This window comes from Rutidosis leptorrhynchoides, chromosome 4 (assembly GCF_046630445.1).
Source record: "Rutidosis leptorrhynchoides isolate AG116_Rl617_1_P2 chromosome 4, CSIRO_AGI_Rlap_v1, whole genome shotgun sequence".
Lineage (NCBI taxonomy): Eukaryota > Viridiplantae > Streptophyta > Magnoliopsida > Asterales > Asteraceae > Rutidosis > Rutidosis leptorrhynchoides.
In genome coordinates this window covers 618,613,360-618,634,501 of record NC_092336.1, presented here as the reverse complement: position 1 = coordinate 618,634,501, position 21,142 = coordinate 618,613,360, and positions in this window count along the sequence as shown.

Sequence of the window (21,142 nt, the reverse complement as noted above, 5' to 3'; positions counted from 1 at the left end):
TAGTAATCATAATAATAACTAAGATCAATGATACTATTAATGCTAATAATAATATTAATAATAATACTAATAATAATATCCAAATTACATGTATCCATGCTCATGTTTATATATTTTAATTAGTAATACCAATAATACTGATTTTATTACTAATATTTATTTTAACGATAGTAATAATAATAATATTTTTAACTTAAGATTACTTTTAATATATATATTACAATTTGTTTATTATGTAATGTTTAATAATTATGTACTATGTATAATCGAATTTTTATACATTACAATATACATATAATCATGTTCATATATAAAAATTATATACACTTATGTATGGATTTGTTACAACAATAATTTGTATCCTATTTTATATTTTTAAATTTTATTTATTTATTTATTTAAGATATATATATATATACACATTTTTATTTACAAACAATTGTTCGTGAATCGTTGAAAATAGTCAAAGGTTAAATGAATCAATGTAAACAGTTCACAAATTTTTAAGACTCAACATTACAGACTTTGCTTATCGTGTCAGAAATATATAAAGATTAAGGTTAAATTTGGTCGAAAATTCCCGGGTCATCATAGTACCTACCCGTTAAAGAAATTTCGTCCCAAAATTTGAGTGTGGTCGTCATGGCTAACAATAAAAATGTTTTCATGACGAATAAGAGTTGATAAATAGAGTTTTATTACTATTGAGTACTAAAGGTAAAGTGATTCGATTATTCGAAGTGTACGAATGAAGCTATCGCAAAGGAGTGAAATGAATAAATGAAGTTTCGTTTTAACTTGTGACGTAGTCATGGTTGAATTTAGAAGATAAGGTGCGTCTTAAATTTTGACGTTGTCTTGGTTGAATTCCGGAATTCAAGGGATTTCAAAGAAAATCTTCGAAATCTAAAAGATATGATTCTTCGGTAAATGAGGAAATTAGGATCTCTTTAATTAAATGCGATGATCTGCCTTGATTGCTCTGTCTGATATTTCCACTATAAATTTATCTTTTCCATTCCATTAGTTTTCACCACTTCTATACCTTCTTTCTCAGTTCATATATCTAAAAGATTATAATAATGCTTAATCCGGTTCTAATCCTTGTTCTTATTCAGACTATCGCAATGATCATTCTTCTTTTCCAACTTCCACCGGAAGAATCTGTTTATTTCTACTATGGTCTAGGGATTATTGTATTTATAATTCTCCCGTGTCTTTATATTGCTATACGCACTGATATCCACAGTTTGTAATTTCGGTGGTGTTGTTAGGCTTTATATTTTTCTTATATATCGGAGCTTCATGCTCTTGTTTTCTCTTCCCGACTTTAAATCAAGCGAATAATGGTCCAGAATTTGTAGATATAGAGTTCTAAATGATTATAATGTTCTAAGCAGGTGGAACGTGATAGCACGATTTGATTTTTAAATTTATCAAAAATACAGATGATAGAACTATCAAGAATATATTCTTCTTGATATGTTCGGAGGTTATGTAGAATGAAAGAGTTATGTAACATGACACATGGTGACGTTATAATCTGTGAATCATCATGTTCCATTTAGAAACTCAGCATGACTTACTGTAATATAATCACGTTGATCAAGTGTCATTATATTATACTACTCATGCATCAGTTCCCAACACTACTTCAAAAACATTCATATTTTAAGCTCAAAAGTTTACAGAATATAGAAACTAACAGTTTCTATATGATGTAACATTGATAGCACGAATAGATTATTGATTTCAGATAAGAATAGTTATGAAAATATCTTCAGAAATATGGAGGATATTTATAATGAAAAATACGATGATATCTTGGAATTTCTAATATCGATGGATGATGAAGAAGATTTATCCGTAAGAGTTTAGATTCGGAAGCAAGGTATTCGCTAAAGATTTCATTAGAAACAGAATCATTTGGATTCTTTGAAGTCAAACTTATTCTTTGTGATTTGTCCGCGGCTTCCTTCATAGTTTCGCATAATCCGCTTTTCAGTACTAAATTTCCTATTGAATGTTTCCAATATAATGATACACAGGAAGCACGAAGAGGTATATAATTTCGGACGTGAATATTTATGAAAATATCATCAGAAATATCGAAGATATTGATGATGATTTTTGGAATTTCTAAGTTCGATGGTTGATGAAGAAAGATTTTCCGCAAGATTTTAACATGACCTCGGAGCAAGATATTCTCTAAAGACTTCATCGGATCCGGAATTACCTGGATCCTTTGAATATAGGGTTTGGCCCTTGTATTTGTCCTTGGTCTCCTTCATGGGTAGCTCAATCTGTTTTTCAGTACCAAATTTTCTATTGAGCGTTTCTAACACTCCTTTCTTTATCATCAAACTTTTGGCCGTTTATACCATCTACCATGTTTCTGTTTCCTCTACATTTAATGCTACGATATCTGAATCATCGGTTATTAATCCGAGGTGGTTTCAGGAGAATTGTGTTTTTAGATGATTAAACGCCGATGGTAATATGGTGGAATATGAAAGGTTCCCCGGTAACAATAAACAGCACACATATATATCAAAGTTATAATAAGATTGTTTCGAACAAAAAGTCGATAGTGATTTGCTGAAGCTGTGACAAAATCTACTATTTTGAAAGGGATTACCAAGTTATTTTGGGTAATGAAGGAATTAGCACAGCTACGTGTTAAACGTTTACTCAGGTTTCGAGTGGTTTTAGGTGCATAACTATATGCATCAATCTTTTCTTCCGTAGATGAAGTGCGATTGGTTCATCCTTTCGATTGAGGTGTTTTTAAGAATCATAAAAGGTCTGAACGCAGATTATAATTGTCAAGATACAAATGAAATCTAGGATGAAATCAAGTGGCAAACTTGAAGAATTGTTTAGTTTCATATGTTATAATCAATATTTTAATTCATTTTAATTGTTCAATGTTATTAGTCCACAGTCGATAGTTCACAGTTGACAGTCCAATAATTCATATATAGTTTAATATATAATATTCGAATTAATTAATATGTGTCGTGACCCGTATACGTCTCAGACTCGATCACAACTCAAAGTATATATATTATTTGAGAATCAACCTCAACCCTGTATAGAGAACTCGATCATTACTGCATATAGAGTGTCTATGGTGATTCCAAATAATATATATAGATGTGTCGATATGATATATCAAAACTTTGTATACGTGTCCCGATATTTAAAGTGCGTAAAAATAAATAACGGAAAATTAAATAACGATAAATAAAGTGCGTAAAGTAACTAACAGAAATTAAATGACGATAATTGAAAGTGCGAGAATGTAATTTGCGATAATTAAATTGCGATAGATAAAATGTAATAAGGAATTTACAGTTAGCTAGGAACAGTTAGCTAGGATTTTGTTAGCGCGGATTCTTAACCAAATTTCTCATAGTTAATTTGTTTGTTTCTAACAAATTTTATTTTTGTCTAATGTTTTCTTTATTATGCCACTTGTTTGATTCTGATAAGTCAAAATCCAAATATGAAATTGAATAAAAATGGTTATTCTGTGGTGAACGGATTCGTATATCTGTGGGTGTAAATAGGATAGTAAATGACTGTTGAATCAGGTTCAAAGAATGTACAGTGTAACTTATTAATGTGAAATCTAAATATTCCTCGGGTATTACCTACCCGTTAAAATATTTTCACCATTAACAGTTTGTACGAAAGAATTTTTAATTACAATCTTTATGAAAACATATATACATATATATTTTCTTCAGATGTATTCATGGATTTAATGAGTTAATATGATATTAAACTCATTTGCTTTTCGGTTAGAACTAGAATAAATAATCTCTAAAACTTTAGAGATTACATATTCGTCATGTCGAACGAAGATAAATGAGGTAGAACGATACGTAGAACGAAGATCATACTCAAAGTACAGATGATGATATTGAAGCATGGATTGTTGATGGTACTGGTGCTGTTATTGATGGTACTGTTGGTGCCGGTGATGTTGTTGAAGCTGGTACATTTTGCACCATATTCTCCGAATTGATTATTCATGCGCGAAGTTCGTTGACTTATTACTCCAGGATGATTTTCGGTCGGAACGAGCGGATGAATAAGGTTCAGAATTGTGGATATAATATAATCTTGCCGAGTTACCCTGGAAATGAGATTGAAAATGGTGTCTCGAACAGGTTCACCGGTAAACGCTTCAGGTTCATTGTCAAGAGGTGAATTCGGTTGGTGGAAGGGATTGCCTTCTGCGCGTCTCCATTGATTAAGTCGACTACGAACCCATCAGATGAATTGATAATGGCTGATTGGTTGATTCATGCCGATGACGCTGTTTTCGGAGCTTAGGTGAACATCTATGTCTGAATAGCTGTCGGAATAACTATCGGAATAGCTATCGGAATCTGAGGGACTCGAACTGGTTGAGGGATTCATCTCGTACGTTCAGATGAAGAATTTTCGATAAGAAATAGATTATAGGATGTAGTTTAGTACCCTGCAATACATAATTTACAGATGTATATATAATACTAAAATCTCATAAGTTACGGAGGAATCTACAGAAGTTGTCAGGCAAAGGTAACAATAACAGATGTGCTAACATATGAAGTAGCAGATACGCTAAGATATGAATTTTGTCTATACACTATTCATGCAATCATTGTAGTAAGATGTATCTAGACTAAGAATAGTAAGCAGGTAATTTCCTAAGGATGATAAGCAGGTAATTTTTGACACAAAATGATAAGCAAAACTTTTGACATGCAGACACGGTCGAAGTCCAGACTCACTAATGCATCCTAACAACTATCAGTTAGACATATTAATGCAAGACCTGGTTCACTAAGACCACCGCTCTGATACCAACTGAAAGGACCCGTCCTAATCCATCTGGATGAAGTCCGTATTGATTATAAACGATTCACAATAGTTGATTACATCGCGAGGTACTTGACCTCTATATGATACATTTTACAAACATTGCATTCGTATTTGAAAAGACAATATTTCATTACATCGAAAGTTGACGGCATGCATACCATTTCATAATATATCTAACTATAATTGACTTAATAATAATCTTGATAAACTCAATGACTCGAATGCAATGTCTTTTGAAATATATCATGAATGACTTCAAGTAATATATCTAAAATGAGCAAATGCACAGCGGAAGGTTTCTTTCGTACCTGAGAATAAACATGCTTTAAAGTGTCAACCAAAAGGTTGGTGAGTTCATTAGTTTATCATAAATAATCATTTCATAATTTTAATAGACCACAAGATTTCATATTTTCATTTCTCATAAACATACGTCCCATACATAGAGACAAAAATCATTCATATGGATTGAACACCTGGTAACCGACATTCACAATATACATATAAGAATATCCCCATCATTCCGGGATCCTCCTTCGGACATGATATAAATTTTGAAGTACTAAAGCATCCGGTACTTTGGATGGGGCTTGTTGGGCCCGATAGATCTATCTTTAGAGTTCGCGTCAATTAGGGTGTCTGTTCCCTAATTCTTAGATTACCAGACTTAATAAAAAGGGGCATACTCAGTTTCGATCATTCAACCATATAATGTAGTTTCAATTACTTGTGTCTATTTCGTAAAATAGTTATAAAAACAGCGCATGTATTCTCAGTCCCAAATATATATATTGCAAAAGCATTTAAAAAGGGATTAATGAAACTCACGCATATAATTATTGTAAAACAGTTAATAAAACATTTGCATGTATTCTCAGCCCTAAAAATGTAAAGAGTAAAGAGGGGAGTAAATGAAACTCACCCAATGTATTTTGTAGTGAAAATACATATAACGATTTTGAACAATGCAGGGTTGGCCTCGGATTCACGAACCTATAACAATTGTGTATTTATTAATACGTATAATGTAAATTATAAAATTTCATTTATTAATATGTATTATTTATATATTTATAGTTTTATAGAATTTATTCTAAATTCCACTTTAAAACGTATACTTATATTATATTTTAAGTTATATTTTATATATATCGATTTTATGTATATATATTTATAATGATTAACTTTTATATAATTAGTGATATTAATATATCTATATGCATATATTTATGATTACTATTGTATTTATGAAATTTTATTAGTTTGTTATGTGAATTATTAATACAATCCTGGTATATGCCATAAATATATATATATATAGTGTACAACAGATTTATTTGTTAAAATAATAATTTAAATAATAATGATTTACTAATAATAATAATAATAATTGTATTAATAATGATAATACTAATAGCAAAAAAATGAAAATGATAACTGTTAATGATACAAACAATAATAACTCTAAAATAATATTAATACTAATAATATACTTATGTTAATAATAAGGGTTCTAATATTTATAAAATGATAAATGATAATCATAATAATGATAATAATTCTTAAAATGATAAACTTAATGATAATAGTATTAAAATTATTTATACTGATGCTACCAGATAGTATTATGAATAATGTTACTTAATAATAATACTACAGATAATGATAATATAACTATATCAAGGTTAATAATCTTATTTATCATGTTATTGTTAATAATATTGATACTAATTAATAATACCATAATGGCAATCGATAATAACAATACTAGTATTAATATTTGATAGTGATAATAATATTGATAATAACAATAATGATAATAATAGTTGTAATTGTAATCATGATAGTAATAATAAATAATAACTAGTACTTATATCAATAACAATAACAATAATATTAGTACTAGTTAATAATAACAACAATTAATAATAACAATATAAATAATAATAATAATAATAATAATAATAATAATAATAATAATAATAGAAAGTGGACTACCTCAAATAAAGTCTAAAAAAAAGAAAACTGTCGCGAACGGGACTCGAACCCGAGACCTCTCACTCCTCATCCCACACACTTAACCATCCGAACCATTCTGTCTTTCTGATATTATCTATACTTATATAAATATAAACCCGACATCCTGTGCCTTCTTCTTCTTCTTCTCAGTTTAACAACCATCCAGTGAACTCCAATCGAAATCCAAATAACGAATCAAGAATTATAGTAAGACTGGAATCTTAATTATAAACAACTTGTAATGACATCCTTTTGTTCAATTAATCAAAATAAATTTAAAATTTTACAAACCTGCTATTCGTGAAGTAAGAAGACAAATCGATCCCTAATTTTTAATTGGAGACTGTTTTGGCAAATGGTTTCAACACAAAGTAGTTTGTAAATCGTTCCTGGAATCTGTTTGATCCTTCAATTGAATCGTAAACATTGTCTAGACTTCTAATTTCGCAAAGAACAATCCTGTTGACTTTTTAAAATTGAAGCTTTGACTTCGAAATTAGGATTCGATATAGAAAATTGGAAAACGAAACTTTCCAGATAGTTTGTTCAAAAGATTCCTAGAAACTTTGCATTTAAGGATTTTAAAAATCAAGACAAAATCACACAATTGCAAATTATGGTCAATAACAGAGGTTATGCGAGTGTTCTTCAATATTTTGGGTTTAATTCTTCTGTTTTCTTTCGAATTGCATTGACAGTGGGTTATGTAAAAAGAAAGTGATATCATTACAGTTGATTTCGTACAATATCATTTGTTTTGTAGTTCAACCGAATCGACAAAAAATTAAAGCAGGAACAGAATAAAAAAAAATAAAAGATATATTTGATATAGATGGATAACAGCTTTGTTTTGGATATATCTGAATGATTTCAATTATTTTCACAAAGTTACAGACAGAAAACAAAAGTGGTTGAAATGAGCATAAGGTTTGGATTCCCAAATCTAATAATACTTATATATATCTTTATATAAATCTATGTGTCTATTAATATTTATATATATCCTATATATTATATTTATATACAATATTTTATATATATGTATATATATATACTTATATATATAAATCTGAAAGTATATATCTGGTTATCTGATTAAATTTGTATCCTGCATCAAAAAAATATCTTAATATTATTAATAATACTAATTTTATTACTTAATATTAATATTAATCTTAATAATGTGTCTAATATTAACAATATAATATAAATTACATTATTCATGATATCATAATAAGGATAATGATAATAATAACTTTAAATGGTATGGAAAGTCTTGTAGTTAAGTTAATAATATATTTAGTAATCATAATAATAACTAAGATCAATGATACTATTAATGCTAATAATAATATTAATAATAATACTAATAATAATATCCAAATTACATGTATCCATGCTCATGTTTATATATTTTAATTAGTAATACCAATAATACTGATTTTATTACTAATATTTATTTTAACGATAGTAATAATAATAATATTTTTAACTTAAGATTACTTTTAATATATATATTACAATTTGTTTATTATGTAATGTTTAATAATTATGTACTATGTATAATCGAATTTTTATACATTACAATATACATATAATCATGTTCATATATAAAAATTATATACACTTATGTACGGATTTGTTACAACAATAATTTGTATCCTATTTTATATTTTTAAATTTTATTTATTTATTTATTTAAGATATATATATATATATACACATTTTTATTTACAAACAATTGTTCGTGAATCGTTGAAAATAGTCAAAGGTTAAATGAATCAATGTAAACAGTTCACAAATTTTTAAGACTCAACATTACAGACTTTGCTTATCGTGTCAGAAATATATAAAGATTAAGGTTAAATTTGGTCGAAAATTCCCGGATCATCACAAATATGCCCCTTTTTATTAAGTCTGGTAATCTAAGAATTAGGGAACATACACCCTAATTGACGCGAATCCTAAAGATAGATCTATTGGGCCTAACAAACCCCATCCAAAGTACCGGATGCTTTAGTACTTCGAAATTTATATCATATCCGAAGGGTGTCCCGGAATGATGGGGATATTCTTATATATGCATCTTGTTAATGTCGGTTACCAGGTGTTCACCATATGAATGATTTTTATCTCTATGTATGGGATGTATATTGAAATATGAAATCTTGTGGTCTATTGTTACGATTTAATATATATAGGTTAAACCTATAACTCACCAACATTTTTTGTTGACGTTTTAAGCATGTTTATTCTCAGGTGATTATAAAGAGCTTCCGCTGTCGCATACTTAAATAAGGACAAGATTTGGAGTCCATGTTTGTATGATATTGTGTAAAAACTGCATTCAAGAAACTTATTTCGTTGTAACATATTTGTATTGTAAACCATTATGTAATAGTCGTGTGTAAACAGGATATTTTAGATTATCATTATTTGATAATCTACGTAAAGCTTTTTAAACCTTTATTAATGAAATAAAGGTTATGGTTTGTTTTAAAATGAATGCAGTCTTTGAAAAACGTCTCATATAGAGGTCAAAACCTCGCAACGAAATCAATTAATATGGAACATTTTTAATCAATAAGAACGGGACATTTCATTCACCACCTGTAACTAGATCAAGACATCTAGCAAATATTGTCGCCGTTGATTTTTCTTTAGAATCGTCATCCAGTCGACCAAGTACTCCAATTCAAATTTCCGATAATCCATTTTTTGAACCCGACCTCACAATTGAGAATCCGGAGAATATTCAGGGACGATTTCGAGATCCTGAACCATTAATTTTTCCTCCGGAACCACCAATCATTCAAACATAGATTGTTAAGGAACGAACCATTAAATCAGACTCCTCTAGTGATTCAGATTCAACAAATTCAATCAAGGAAAATCTGGAACCTTTAAGTATGGAAGACCGAATGAGAGCAAAAAGCACTGGCCAAGGTCACGCAATTACTCAACCTGACATTAATGTGCCAGATTATGAAATCAAAGGACAAATTTTACACATGGTGACTAATCAATGCCAATTTAGTGGTGCGCCGAAGGAAGATCCAAACGAACATCTTCGTACCCTTAATAGGATCTGCACTTTATTTAAAATAAGAAAAGTTGAGGATGAACAGATATATCTCATGTTATTTCCGTGGACTTTAAAGGGAGAAGCCAAAGATTGGTTGGAATCGTTACCTGATGGGGCGATTGATACATGGGACGTTTTAGTTGAAAAATTTCTTAAACAATTCTTTCCGTCATCTAAAGCCGTAAGACTTCAAGGAGAAATTGTTACGTTCACACAGAAGCCAAATGAAACTCTATATGAGGCATGGACAAGATTTGGAAAGTTATTGAGAGGATGTCCGCAACATGGTTTAGACACTTGTCAAATAGTACAAATATTCTACCAAGGATGCGACATCACTACAAGAAAAGACATCGATATAGCAGCTGGTGGTTCTATTACGAAGAAAACCGAAACTGATGCTTACAAAATTATTGATAACACTGCTTCCCACTCACATGAGTGGCACCAAGAAAAAGATATTATTAGATCATCTAAAGCAGCTAGAGCCGATTCTAGCCATGACTTAGATTCCATTTCTGCAAAGATAGATGCTGTCGAGAGACGAATGGAAAAGATGACTAAGGATATCCACTCAATACGAATTAGTTGTGAGCAGTGTGGAGGACCACATTTGACAAAAGATTGTCTCAGTATTGAACTAACAATGGAACAAAGAGAGAATGTTTCATACATAAACCAAAGGCCTGGAAATAATTATCAGAATAATTATCAACCGCCAAGACCAATCTACAATCAAAACCAGAATTATAATCGAAATGTTCCATACAACAACCAACAAGGTCCTAGTAATCAACAAGTATCTAATAATACTTACAACCAGCAAAGACCTAATTTTCAAAACAAACCACCACAAACCGATGATAAAAAGCCGAATTTAGAAGATATGATGACGAAGCTAGTTGAATCTCAAACACAGTTTTTCACATCTCAGAAACAAACCAATGAACAAAATGCTCAAGCATTTAGAAATCAACAAGCTTCTATTCAAAATCTGGAACAAGAAGTAAGTAACCTAGCAAGGTTAATAGGTGAAAGAAAACCGGGAAGTCTACCTAGTGATACAAATGCTAACCCCCGGAATGAAACAGCTAAAGCTATTACCACAAGAAGTGGTATTACACTTAAACCACCTGAAATACCTATAATTTCTCATGAAGCTATTCCTACTCCACAAGAACCACAACCTGAACAAGATAAGGAAAAAGAACCGGTAGTTGAAAAGGTTAATGAAGATAACACAGTTAAGACTAAACCTTATGTTAAACTATACCAACCACCACTTCCTTACCCGAGTAAAATGAGAAAAGAGAGACTTGAAGCCGAGCAATCCAAATTCTTGGATATGTTTAAATAGATAAATGTAAATCTTCCTTTCATTGATGTGATTTCAGGAATGCCTAGTTATGCTAAATTTCTGAAAGATCTAATCTCGAATAGAAAGAAAATGGAAGAACTCTCGGCTGTTACTATGAATGCTAATTGTTCTGCAGTGCTGTTGAATAAGATAACGGAAAAATTATCAGATCCAGGAAGTTTCACAATTCCATGTTTTCTGGGTAGTCTTAGTTCAATAGAAGCATTGGCAGATTTAGGTGCTAGTATAAATTTAATACCGTATTCACTATACAATAAACTAGACCTTGGAGAATTGAAACCAACATGAATAAGTATACAACTAGCCGATAGATCAATAAAATATCCTAGAGGAATAATGGAAAACATGCTAGTTAAAGTTGGTACTTTAGTATTTCCCGTAGATTTTGTTGTTCTGGACATGGAAGAAGATTCTCAAGTTCCTCTCATATTAGGAAGACCATTCTTAAACACGGCTAAAGCAATGATAGACGTGTTCGGTAAGAAACTGACCCTAAGTATAGAGGACGAGAGTGTTGCCTTTTCAGTTGATAGAGCAATGCAACAATCGCAATCTGCAGATGATACATGTTATTATATTCAAACTATAGAATCACATGCAGAATTGTTAGAAGAATTTCCAGAATTACAAGGAACAGGAGAATGTTCTTTAAGAGAAGGTACTGAACCAATTGATGAAACTGAAATGTTAGCTACACTTATGGCTAATGGATATGAACCAACAACAGAAGAAATTCAAATGCTAAAAGAAGAAGACAGATATCGATATAAATCATTGATAGAAGAACCACCGACATTAGAGTTAAAGCCACTTTCAAACCATTTGGAATATGCTTATTTACATGGTGAATCTGAATTATCTGTAATAATATCGTCTTCTCTTACTAAAAATGAGAAATCACAACTCATTTCTGTGTTAAAAGCTCATAAACCAGCTATTGCATGGAAAATTCATGATATTAAAGGAATAAGTCCTTCGTATTGCACACATAAAATCCTTATAGAAGAAGGTCATAAAACGTATGTGCAACGCCAACGAAGACTAAATCCTAATATGCAAGATGTTGTTAAAAAAGAAATTATTAAACTGCTAGATGCAGGTTTAATTTATCCAATTTCTGATAGTCCATGGGTAAGCCCAGTTCAATACGTGCCTAAGAAAGGTGGCATGACTGTCATTACAAATGAGAAAAATGAGCTTATTCCTACTAGGACTGTAACAGGATGGCGTGTATGTATTGATTATAGAAAATTAAATGACGCCACCAGAAAAGATCACTTTCCTTTACCTTTTATTGATAAAATGTTGAAAAGATTAGCCGAAAACAGTTACTATTGTTTTCTTGATGGATTTTCCGGATATTTTCAAATTCTAATAGCACCCGAGGATCAAGAGAAAACCACATTCACGTGCCCTTATGGTACTTTTGCTTACAAACGCATGCCATTTGGACTTTTCAACGCCCCTGCAACCTTTCAAAGGTGCATGATGGCGATTTTTCACGACATGATAGAAGAATGCATGGAAATTTTCATGGATGACTTTTCAGTCTTCGGTGATACTTTTGAAACATGTCTAGCTAATCTTCAACGAATGCTTATTAGATGCGAACAATTAAATCTAGTACTTAATTGGGAGAAATGCCATTTCATGGTTAAAGAAGGCATCGTTCTTGGACATAAAATTTCAAAGGAAGGAATTAAAGTGGATAGAGCTAAAGTAGATGTAATTGCTAAACTTCCACATCCCACCAATGTTAGAGGAGTTAGGAGTTTTCTAGGGCATGCCGGTTTTTACCGACGTTTCATAAAAGATTTTTCTAAAATTGCCACTCCTATGAATAAACTCCTAGAAAAGGATGCTCCATTCATCTTTTCAGATGAATGTATCTAATCTTTTAATATTCTTAAAGAAAAACTCACTAATGCACCGATTATGATAACTCCAAATTGGAATCTACCGTTTGAACTTATGTGCGATGCAAGTGATTTTGCAATGGGAGCCGTTTTAGGACAAAGGATTGAAAAACGATTTCAACCTATATATTATGCTAGTAAGACGTTACAAGGAGCACAAACGAATTACACAACTACTGAAAAAGAACTCCTTGCTATTGTCTTTGCTTTTGACAAATTTCGTTCATATCTCGTTCTAGCTAAAACTGTGGTCTATACCGACCATTCTGCTCTTAGATACCTATTTTCGAAACAAGATGCCAAACCAAGATTAATCCGTTGGATCTTACTCTTACAAGAGTTCGATATTGAAATCCGAGATAAAAGAGGAGCAGAAAATCTCGCCGCTAATCATCTTTCTCGTCTTGAAAATCCTGAATTAGAAGTTCTAAATGAATCGGCCATACAAGACAACTTTCCTGATGAATATCTATTGAAGATAGATTATAATGAAATTCCATGGTTTGCAGACTATGCAAACTACTTAGTATGTGGATTCCTTGAAAAAGGATTATCGTACCAAAAACGAAAGAAATTCTTTAGTGATATAAAACACTATTTCTGGGAAGATCCACATTTGTTTAAAAGTTGTCCCGATGGAATAATACGCCGATGTGTATTCGGAGATGAAGCTAGTAAAATTTTAAACCATTGTCACACAGGACCAACAGGAGGGCATTATGGGCCTCAACTCACAGCAAGAAAAGTTTACGATGCTGGTTTCTATTGGCCTACAATTTACAAAGACGCACACCTTCTTTGCAAATCCTGTTATGCTTGTCAAAGGCCTGGAAAAATAAGTCAACGTGATGAAATGCCACAAAATGTCATTCAAGTATGTGAAGTATTTGACATTTGGGGTATTGACTTTATGGGTCTATTTTCAAAATCTCATAATAATCTCTACATTCTCGTTGTCATTGATTATGTATCTAAATGGGCGGAAGCACAAGCTCTCCTAACTAATGATGCACGAGTTGTAGTCAACTTTTTAAAACGTCTTTTTGCAAGGTTTGGAACACCGAAAGCTTTAATAAGTGATCGGGGTACTCATTTCTGTAACAATCAACTTGAGAAAGTTCTTAAAAGATATGGAGTAACTCATAAAATCTCCACCGCATATCATCCACAAACAAGTGGAAAAGTTGAAAATAGCAACCGAGCTTAAAAACGTATTCTAGAGAAAACCGTAGGATCAAATCCGAAGGAATGGTCCATTAAATTAGAGGATGCACTCTGGGCTTTTAGAACAGCCTACAAAACTCCAATTGGAACCACACCTTTTAAACTCGTTTACGGAAAAGCATGTCATCTTCCAGTAGAAATTGAACACAAAGCATTTTCGGCTTTGAAGACATGTAATCTTAATTTACATGAAGCTGGACGTCTACGGTTAAGTCAACTAAACGAATTAGAAGAATTAAGACATGAAGCGTACGAAAATTCGTTAATCTATAAAGAAAGAACGAAGAAATGGCATGATAAAAGAATCAGAAGTTCAAAAGAATTTAAAGAAGGAGATAGAGTTCTTCTTTTCAATTCACGATTCAAGCTATTTCCTGGAAAATTGAAATCAAGATGGTCTGGACCATTCATAGTCAAAAGAGTTTTTCCATACGGAACAGTAGAATTAATAAATTCAAATGGGATTGAATTTAAAGTTAATGGTCACAGAGTTAAACATTACATAGATAGTCCGATGGAAGTTGACAACGAAGTTAATCACAATTTCAATACCACAGCTAACTAAGTGTGGGGAGAATCAAGTCTTTAAAGGATAATATGTATTTCTGTTAGAGTTAGATTTTCTGTTTTCGTGTAGTACTCGAAAATGGAACCCGAATGGTCTTTTCCTAGCAGACCCTAAAGAACTAGTCTTCTCCCCCCATTCTGAATTTTTATTTTTTTAGGTTTTACGAAATGAAGACTTCCTGTGAACTAAACCATGGTCTAATGCTACACGCTTTGATCACTAAACGTAATAATGAAACCCTTCCAAGTGAAGTGGTATCAGTAATCAGAGAAAAATTGGACGGAGTAAGAAAAGAATCCAGATGCGAAAATAATAAGTTACAATTTGGTAAAGGAAAATCAAAATCCGCAGCGAAAAGAAGAGCACGACACCTTGAAAGATGTCACAAATGCGGAAATTGGTCACACGAAGGTAAATGTTCAAATAATCAAACCTATTCAAATACCGAATTTGTTACTTTATGCAGAGATGGACCGTTCATATGTTTAGAAGAAAAAACGTTAAATGCTCGAGGTTACGCCTATGTAGCTATGGAAAACCAATTAGTCCGACTATCTTATGAGTGGGCTAGAGCATATCACTAAGAAATCTATTTCTCACAGGTAAGTTTGTACAGTTTTTATTTTTTAACCTTTTGATAATAAACGCTAATTTGTTCGCTATAAAGTATTAAATTGGTATTCAAAAAAATTAGGTCTTGCGACCGAAATTATTGATATCATTCAAAAATTTATTACATCACTGCGAAATTTAACGTTTATTCTTAAGGTATAAATATCTTTAATCAATCAACCCAAAATATTTCAAAAATTCGTCATGAGTTAAATTAGGTTATGAAACCGAAATTACTTTACCGAAAAGAGGGGAGTATATTTTTGATAATATTTGATTGATTAAAGTGGGATAAAAGACCAAAAAGATTTTTAATTTTATTTTTACCATGTTTTTAAAATTAATATAAAAATATTAAATTAATATTGTAAACTTCTTTAAAATTGTAAATATTTGAAAATTTTAATATTTTTAATATAAGTTTGTATTTATAAAAACAAAAATATAATTTAAGTTTGGTGTGCATTTTTAATATGAATTTTTAATTTTATGCATTTTAAATTTAAGTTTGGTGTGAATTTAAAAACAAAAATTTACTTTATTTCGCTAAGTTAAAAATATGATTTTTAAAATTCATCGTGAGTTGAAGACTAGGTCATTGAGCCGAAATTGCTTTACCCGAGGGAGGGACGAGAACTTTTATTATCATTATTTTTAATCTTATTGAATTAAAGTATGCCAAAAATATTAAAAAACCCAAAAATCTTTGCTTTTAAAAACCGCGTTTTGAATTGACAAATTTTAAAAATTTTGTCGAGGGACAGACTAGGACATCGATCCGAAACACCCTCGCTCCTAAAGGAAAACAAAATTTTTAGAATTTAATTAATTATAAGTTTTATAAAGTATAAGGTTTTATAAATAAAAAAAAACCAAAAATAATGTAGCCGGACCCCCATGCGATCGCATGAGTATTGCACTCCAACTCCATGCGATCGCATGGAGCTGGAAATTTGGCCAGGATCATAAGGCAGTTGCCTGTTCTGCCTCACTCCACAAACACACACATATTCGAACCAACTCCCAAATCACCTCTAAAATTCGCAAATTTTCACCGTAATTCGTCAAATTTCTTGCTCTAATCATGCCTAGATTCTCATTCTTCAGCAAAAAGGTAAAAATTACACCCCTAAACTCTATAAATTTCTAGTTTTTGTGATAATTACCAATATTTTACCTAATGCAATTTTGTTAATTTCTAATGTAATTAGTGTTAAATTGTTAGTATTTTATGCATGTATAACCTAGATTGATGCTATTTAACATGATTTGAAGCTAAAAACTTCAAAAATTTTAGAAATCTAGGGTTTGTGTTCTTGAGCAATTTGGGGCTTTTTGATATAAACAGGTTATGGCCAATTTTTGTCATGAATTATTGCTAAATTGAGTAGTGTAACATGTTTAGGTAGTTAAATGATCCAAACATTGATCCTAAACATGATTTTTGAAGATTAAAGTGGACTTTTTAGGTACAAAATTCATGAACTTGATTAATTTGATATATTTGCCATTTGAGACTTGTTTAATTATTAGTAATGACTAATTTGACATATTATTTGAGTTAAATGCTTATGAACTTTGTATACATTTTCATATGTGCTTATTTGAAAAAGTGTAGAATTGTGAAAAATTGTGAAAATGTGTATAAGTTTAATTTTGATTTAACATGTTATTGTGATTGTTTTAAATTGCTATTTTGCTAACACTAATGCATATTTGGATGCACAAATTTTGTATTTAATGTGTTTTGCAGAAAGCCGATACTGGAGGATCAGGATCATCATCATCTAGACTACCTGCTCCAGCTCCAGAACCAGAACCAGAAATGCAATATGAACCTGAACAACAACCACAACAGGAACCACAACATCAGCCTGATCAGCACGTACCTTATTATGATCCGCTACAGTTACCTAATGAATTCACAGTATTTCCCCCAAATCCGCCTGTCGAATACCCAACAATTCTGGAACACACGTTACATCCTAATCTGAGATTCGATAGATGATGGAGAGATTACCCGGCATATCAAAGTAATAAATTTAAATTGGTAACAAAAGAGGTACAGGTGCCGAGGGTAATTGATTGGAATCCTTTGGAAACGGTCCATCTAGCTGACCGTGTTTGACAGTATTTGGTACAAAGGTATGGCAGTTCTTATTTTACAGATTGGGAACGTCTTTTCACCATTCGTAGTCCTGTACATAAGGAATGGTGTGTTGAGTTGATGAGTACTATAGCGTTAAATGTAGATGTAGATAGGTTAGATGATAGAAGTTTTCTTAGATTTATCCTTGGCGGTAGGATGTATAGAATGTCCATGATGGACATGGCCAGGGCATTACAGATTTACACTCCTAGTGAATTGCTACTACCCGATTGTATGAGTTTGATTTATCGTGGTGAAAGGGTAGATAGGAATTTTGAAGCGAACGCCGTTTGGAGGCGTATGTCAAACTATAATGTTTTTACACTGGGAGGAAAACACTCCTACTTACATATTAACAAAGCCGAGCTTCGTGTAATTCATAGATTTTTGGCTAACTCGATTACACAGAGAGGTCACAATAAGGAGAAAATGACCTTACATGATTTATTTTACCTAAAGTGTATTCGAGACCCGAGAAGCTTTGTTAATATCCCTTACTGTGTTGGTTTTTATTTATCTAAAATGGTAGAAGGAATGCAGGACGGGAGTATAATGGGAGGAGGTATTTTTGTTACTCTCATTGGAGAGTATTTAGGTGTTGATAGGAACCAAGGGGGTCCATTATAGATTTGTAGAGAACAGGTTGAGCCTTTAGGATTGAAAGTTTATGTGGGTGCTAAGGTATTGAAAAGTAGATGCAACCAGGCAGTACCCTATGAGGGCCCTCATCCACAGGTAGAAAGGGGCTCAGACGAGGAAATAGAGGAAGCGGAAGACATTAGGGATGTCTTTCGAGATGCTATTCTTGACGTCCACGTTCGTATAGATGAGGAAGCAATGACGAGCGCGGCCAGACATAGTATGTACGAGTAGTGGAACTCCGAGCGAGTATACGAGGATTATAGGCGACGCCAACACGATAGCTGGGTAGTTCATCAGCACCAAATCATGAGCCAGCTATCATATCAGGTACCAAATAATTACGTGCCTACTCGACCTGCTCATTTTCCGCCACACAGCCCCGACATCCGACCACCCTTTAACCGGTATGACTATAACCAAGCCTATCAGAACACCTATAACCAACAATGGAACCCACCTGACGAGATGAACTGGAACCCCTATCTAGACTGATTTAGTTCCATTGGTTATTTTTATGATTTTTATGTTTTTATCTTTTTATTTATTTATGTTTAAACTTATGTTATTGGATATATTTATGTAATTTTTATCATTTTTATTATTATTGTGTACTAATATTTCACATTTAGGATTTAAAAGTGGGATTTTAAGTCCCATTTCAAATTGTCATGCATGTTTATATTTGTATTGTATGTATATTGTCAATTGTACAAAACAGGGTAAAACAGCGTATTTTCAAAGACTGGCATTAAGTTCAGCAAAAGCTAATAATTTTGATGACAAGATGAAAAATAAATGTGATGTAACAACAAGACGGAATGAACAAATGATGTGCACCATTTATCATTCAGCAAACAAACGCCAATATGTTTGGAAACTTTGGTAAAATTTAATCATTTCTACGCTAATCACCCTCAATAATTTAAATTGTTACTGATTTCTTGCAAATGAGGGCATTGCAAGATCTTAAGTGTGGGAAGGGGTTAAATTCTTTCGGATTTTAAAAATTTTTGATTTAAAACACTTGGTTACTATTAAAAATACTAGTAACGCAGTAGTTGTATTAGAATCTAGTGCTCTCTGATAATAAAGAACAGCCCTAGTCTTATATACTGACTACCCAATTCTAGTAAAAATTTTCAAAATTTTCAATTAAATGAACTCAAAATCATGTTTATACATATTTATGAACGATAAAACTAGGTGTTAACACCGAAATTATTGTTACCTCGGAAAGGACATAAATTGAGAAACAAACCAAAATATTAGAATTCATTTAAAATGGAATAGAGGACAATAAAAAGGCAAATAAAAGAAAATAAAAGCCAAGTGTGGGAAAATTTACCAAGTTATTTTAAACATATGTCACATATTTCTGTAACAAATAATTGAAGATACTTTTGCTTTGGACTAAACTAAACAGTTTTACCCGATTTACTGTAAGAAAGATGGATCTACACGATGAATCAATTCCATCATTAAAAGGAAGTAAAGTCTTCCAAAAAAGAAACGCGCTTCTTGATTTAGGTCATGAAGTTGTCGTCCAGACTAGCTGTAGGTTGACGAAAAATCTTGAAAAAGTCATCTCTAAAATCAGCAGGAAATCCACAGACCTCAGCATCAAACAGGGTCGCCAAGTGGTCAGACTTATCCTAATCATGAGAGGATCTGTCTCATAAAATGGGGAGGATGCCGTGCAAATTAGCTGGATAAGACTAATGAATCAGATCCCCAGAAAGGATAATCTCCTTAAAAGATCAAAAATCAGCTTTTAAGACTGATATTAGTCAATCCTAGAGATTGACCTTAAAGATTGAGAATTACAGACTCATGGAATTCGATGATATCTAAACTCGAGCTTGAACGAGAAAATATTTTGATCAAAAATTACAAACCGATTTGTTTTCTAAAAACCCATTTTCAATGCGTTCATTACCATTGAACGTAAAATCCTAGGAATTCACCTGGAATTCATTAGGTCACCTGAACCAAATCGGATGTCAACCGTAAGAACGGTGGTTGCATAGCATGGTCAAAGACAGGACCTTGTGCTAAACCGATAAATTATAAGGGTGAGCTTTACTATTGCTCCTACCAAGGATAGTAATTGCATCCGACACGTTATAGACCATAATTAAAAGCATGTCAGGGGACATTGCCTTAATAGTTGCTTGTTCAACGCTTTCCTTTACAACCGGACGGTAGTTTACCGAAAGGTAATATACGGAACAAGTATACTGGACGTGTTGCTTTCCCAATACAAGGTTAGCAAGTGGGTGACACAAAACCATAAGTTTTGAGCTAAAATTTTCAAATATGAAACCCACCAAACCCACAAAAACAATTTGCAAACACCGGTGAAGGGTTATTCCGGAAAACTTATCTAGGGTAAAAACTAGATTGAATTTTCAAAAAGATCAAATGTTTTCATAAAGATCCAATTTCCTTAATGGATCTAAATTTTCATAGTCATGTGGGACTGTAAACCACATCGTTACTACCATTGTTTATACCGCCGTATAGAAATCACTGATGTACAAAGTGTGAAGAATAAAGAAGTGATTCTAGTATATTTCAAGACTATATTGCTTGAGGACAAGCAACGCTCAAGTGTGGGAATATTTGATAATGCTAAAAACGAACATATATTTCATAGCATTATCCCTCAAGA